Raw genomic sequence first — 6,000 nt, 5'->3', positions numbered from 1 at the left:
GCATTTTTTCTTGCATTTTATTTAAACTTATTAGATTGAATTAAACCTACTTCGCCGACAGCGAATAAACCACAATAGAATAAATGCATTCTTTAAAATTCACTTTGTTTACCATAGCGACACTCTGGCGCTAGGTTTACTTAACAGTATTATATTTCGTTCATATTGTAAGGATCTTAAGTTTTACTAACGTTTATTTTATTTTAAATCTTTACTATCACTTCTTATTTTCTACTTCCGGCCAGAATTATAAGCGTGAAGGAGTTTATGCAAAGTTGTCTGGCGAACGCCAAGTATTTAAGTGTGGCCTTTTTGCCAAGCAGAAGAGAGGAAGCCGTGAGTTCGAAGCAGGCCGCTTACCTTAGAAGTTACGCAGTTGCTACTTTGCCTTCCAGGCCAGAGGTTTTAATCCTCTTGATAAATTAAACGTATTGTAGTGTTCACAGTCTCTGTGCTACATACGCTTCCTGTTATTATAAGGCCAATCTTATTCTAAAGTTAAATTAGAGTTTAGTTTTATTTTGATATCTTTTAAGTTAGACCCCGAGTGGAGGGTCATTGTATTCCGAAGTACGGAAGTCATTGTATATAAAGAAAAAAATAAAGGGTTTTGTATACCCTTCGTCTGTATCCTGTCTACTTACTACAATTAGTGAACATAGCTTTAGTAAGCTCTCTGTTCTAGTCAGGTCATTGTATGTTTCCGAAGAAGGTTAGAAGAAACATTGAACCTGATAATATTATAACTCAGAATGCCCAAAATGTATATCATTTAAAGAATTATCTAATCGTTGCCACATGTTCTATTCAAATACTATAATAAAGCTAGAACTATGTATAAAAGAAATTAAGCAAATAAAACAAAAAAGAAACAGTTTTTCACAGACGATTGAGTATTTCTCATTTAATTAATTCAGTTCTTACTTCGCGAGAAGGCAAAAATACATAAAAACTCAAAATATATATATTAAAAATTACGAAGTAAATCTCAAACGCTTATTTCCTCGAAAAAATTCCAGAAAGAATTAAGCATGATTACAATACTTCCTTTTTACTTCATACAAGGAAGTAAAAAAAGCATAGTAAAGTTTTTTAATTTTAGCATCAATGCAGAGATCCAGTCGAATAAATACGTCACCTCTTGCTCTTTTGGTAGTCATATGGTTCAAACCTCGTTAAGAACATAGTTTATTCCTCCTATTTTCCGACTGCAAAAGCATTAGTATTGTGTATACTGCAATACTTGAAAAAAAGTGCAATTAGGTTTAATTTATATTTTCTTGATTGATCTCTTCATTATCTCTTATGATTTTAGAATTCTAGCATAAGTAATACTTTTCTTGACACTCTTTCTCAAATCTTTCTTCGACCTCTGTGTTTGTTCCTCATTTTAGTGTCCAAAAGCATTTTTAAAGAAGATGATTTTCAATCAGCTGAATCTGTTGATACTTAATCTACTGCTTAGAAATTCTTCTGTTAGTCTGGTTTCATCTGTTACTCTGATAGTCTGTTAGTCTAGTTAGTTAATCTATCTAGTTTTCTAACTGTTGTGAGTTACGGATTCTTGGAAATCTCCTCAATATTTACGCCGGATAAACGGGAAAAAACAGACAGTTTACTGCAATAAATAACAGCACACAGCAAAATAAATAGCTGTGATTAATTTAAGAAGATAACACTTAGGATAACAGGATTCATCATCTGAGGCATAATCTGGCTCCTGCCATCAGGAGAAAACGTCGATAGTGATAAATCCATCAACCACCATGACGATGAGCAGTACCATAATGCAATCTTCTGCGATGGCGGTAGTAAAAGATGTTGGAACGCTTGCTATATTAAAAAAACAGTCCGTGAGACTGCCATCGTTTCGTTAACATGAAAGAACCATTGCAATAGTTAGAGAGAACATTATCTACTCACGACATCAGAACAGAAATGGCCACGTTGATGATGTACGAGGCCTTGCAATAATTTGATAGAAGATGGTAGGCATGGCAGACGACTGTATTTAGGAATCGTAATAAAGTCTTTTCTTAACTATGAGCTTGTTGCCACAGCTTTTTATCCAACCCTTGTTAACAAAATATATTTTTTAAAAGTTATAATTAATATATTAAATATTTTCTCTCACTTCTTGGTGCAAACAGGAATAAAATCTTGAAAACATTTAAAGCTCATATCATAACAATCATTTAACAAAATTAAATGTTCCTTTAAAATACCTGTAGCATTTTTTTATGGGGCTGAAGACTGGATCTGGTATATCTTTCTTTAAATCATAGCACAGTCATTAACTGCATTGTGGAGTCATTAGACTTTTTGAAGCATAAGACATGAAAAATGTGTAGTGTCCTCGCCGGGACTAGAACCTGGACCTCTGGAATACGCACTGAGTGTGCTACCGTTACACCACGAAAGCATGCTGGAAGGAGGCAGAATATACCTTACAGCATTATGACAATTTTTTTATAGCATAAGATCCGGAATGCTCTAAAGGTACTCGTAAGTTGAGAAATTATGTAAACGATAATACTAACAAAAACCACTGAATAAGCATGTATGGCTCATATACGAATCAGTTTCTCTTAAGAAGTCCTCCACGAATGCATTCCTCGCCTCAGGCTGTCAAACAGATAGCCATAGTATCCTCAGCGTGCGATTTTCAAATGTAAGAGGGCTAAGGCAAACTCTGGCATGGTGGCCCTTCTGCGCGAATTGTATAAAGTATTTAGTGAAATAATCTAATAGTTTAGTACTTTTTGATTTAAAGTAATTTTAAAAAAACGTACATTTCATCTCTCTATTTTTATAGTTTCAGTTTATTATGCGATGTTTAAAATATAAATTTATAAATTTTAAACCAGGATCTTTTCTTAATCTTCCCTGAAAAAAGATCTGCTATAAAGAGAACTTAGAAAATTTTTAATGACCTTATTATAAACTTTGACTACTTAAATCGCAGACATACGACCAAAATAATGCTACTAAATTGTTTATGAGTTTAATTATTAAGTTTATAACCACGTCTACGATAATCAAAAACATCCATATTGCCGTGGTATCATGAGCTTTAGATGGACGCGCAATAGTAAGACTGGCTGTGAAACTTACAAACATATTTATCCATTGCATCTATTTATCCAAAGTATACATCTTTATCCATTGTTCATGGAGAAATCCATAAGTCGGGTAATTTAGATTTGTTTTTCCTGTTAATGGTGACCATTCCTTTGCATTGTAATGTTCATTCTGGTTGATGTAAATTTAGTTAAAATACGAAATTTTCTGATTAAAACTCATGTGGAAGAGTCAAGATATAAGTAATTTCGATGCCACAGGATCAAAGAATACTTTGGTTGAGTCCGAATCAATAGAGACCTGAGGGAATTGCGTAGCATTTCACTTAATAAATATTAACCTGCCTTCTCTAAATACACAGAGGTTATTCTTTTTCTGGAGTCGGTTTTGCAGAGATGATAAAAGTTTAGTAATACAATAATAGTAAGATATCATGTACCATTACTTATCTTGGAGCAGGTCATTTTGCAATATGTCTTGTAGAGCTACTATAATTTTTAAGTATAAAATATAAAAAAAATTACTCTTTACCGGGATTCAAACCGCGGATCTTCCGATTGCTAGCCAGACGTGCTACCAGTTACACCCCAAGAATACGCATGGGGAAAGGCGATAATTCGTTATATTCTTTTCCACTCTGAGTGTGACTGGGAAAGAGGAAGAAACTCAATCGGTCAAATCCAGGTGGTGATGAATGATTTCATTTAGGATTTTCAAGCCCGCTCTGAGATTCAAACTATGGATCTTTTGATTGCCTGTACTTGCTACCAGTTACACTAGCACAGCAAAAGTGTTTTGTATTCTGACTTCTGTTGCTGTTCAAAATGTGTTATATGTCTACTCCCTAAATTCTATTGTATTGTCTTAGTCTAAGTATAATGCGTGTAATGACGTTTCTGCTTAACCACTAATGAAGCTTAATAGCACCCGTAAAAAATATTTCACGGCGTTGGCTGGTGAAGTACGAAAGCCTTTGATGATGCAGATGCTGAAGAGATACTTAATTCTATCATTGGAAAGTATACCTCATGATGCGATAGCATGAAAGATAACCGGTATTAGTCATCTTTGGAACCATATTTAGAAAATAAAGAAGAAAATCTCTAATCTTCCTTCCGAAATGCGTTAATTGTGATGTTTATGATTCTATCTGCTAATACGAGTACAATCCTCTTTAAATGTTCACATTGAATGTGAATGGTTATAGACAGATTGTTTTAAAAAATGATTCCAGTACAGTCTTTATGTTTGAAGGTAACTTCTAGCAGTTTTCAAACTACTTGAATATATTTGAAGACAGGCCGCCACGTTTCCTCCACTTAGAGTTAATGAAGCAGAACAGTATCTTATCATCTATTCTCTAGGAATTTTAAGTAACTCTAAGAACTCTACGTTACCTATTTCCTTCTGACTGAGTGGATCATTGTTGAAACTAGGAAATGGATATTTTCGCAGTATGCAAAAGTTTATATTGTAATCTCTTCCTAGAAATTATTCAACATAATCAGTGTAGTTAGACATTAGTCGGTGTAGACTTGTAACTTGATTCGAGAAATCGAGGTTCCTGTCCTGAACAGAAAACTAGTTCATGGCAAATGTGACTCTGGAAAGTATCTCAGATAGTAAAGAGTTAATGCTTAAGAGCAAAGATTTGTATCTATTGGATAATATAAGGGTTCCGAGAGTTTTGTCTGAATTTTATTTTTCGCGATACCTTCTTGAAGCCGAACTTTTTCTAGTTCTTGGTCAATAAGGATGTTTTATTAGCTGCTGGTATTTAAATCCTTGAATTTTATCAGATTTGATATTTGTAAAACTTAATGTCATTTTCTGTAATATAGACGTTTCTTTAATAGCTAGGATCCTGAGTTATCCAAGTAAAATATAACTACATATAACGGAAGAGACAGAAGGAGGCTGATACAAATCATCTTGACTCGCCGTATGTCTTGGGAATTCACTGATACAAATGATTATCTTAATAAGGGTACACAACATTGTTAGTGAGTTCATATAACGATATAATAAGTGAGCAGTTTCTTTTATTTATTTTTATCTATATCAGTAGTTTCAGAATGTCTTTTTCTCAGTCAATGTTTAAATAAGACACCTCTATAAAATGACAACTCCACTGCACAACACATTCTTCAAACTGGCAGTGGAAGCTTTCCGTTGTTAAGCATAACATAGCACTTTGAATACCGATGAAAGTAGTTCTGACATGATCATAAAATTCCAATACTGTGGCATGACGCATTTGGAAAATTTCTTGCTTGAGATACCACCAAAAGGAATTAAAGAACTGTGATTTTCAACAACAGAAGATGGAATTATAGAGTCGTTATTCAACAACAAAAGTGCGATGTTCATCAGCCTTGCTTTCCAAACAGAATAAACAAATAAAAATGGCGCGAGTCAAAATACGCAATGAACTCCTCCTCACCTTATGCATAATAGAAGGAAACAGTATTTATTAAATATACAACAGATCTGTGACATGTGAAAAGTCCTTGCTAATGATCATGCATTCTATAATCATGGTATACAGAAACACTAATTGCCAAGGCAAAGGTTCTTGAAGATATACTTTCCTGCAGAGCATATACTTTGAGTTTAACTTCACTGCCATCTGCGTATCGCAGCAAAAGAATGACTTATACAGGCGCTACTGAAGATGCTTAGACTAGCTTACAAAACACTAAAATTAAAATATGGTGCTTATTAATAAGATATATTAGAGACTGATGTCTTAAGAATTTTTGATTCATGAAGATTGATACACAAGATCAATTAAAGGGCATAAAATCTGATAACGACTTTTTTTAGCAAAATTATTATTTTCAAACATAAATGACGTTGCTATTTCTTTCTAAATCACTAGCTGAAAAAAATGACAAGATTGGATTGTTAAGATTGTGG

This window comes from Stegodyphus dumicola, chromosome 5 (assembly GCF_044657685.1).
Source record: "Stegodyphus dumicola isolate Sdum_Otavi_A_Nest chromosome 5, ASM4465768v1".
Lineage (NCBI taxonomy): Eukaryota > Metazoa > Arthropoda > Arachnida > Araneae > Eresidae > Stegodyphus > Stegodyphus dumicola.
The sequence above is the reverse complement of the archived record's forward strand: the minus strand, read 5'-3'. Positions refer to the sequence as shown.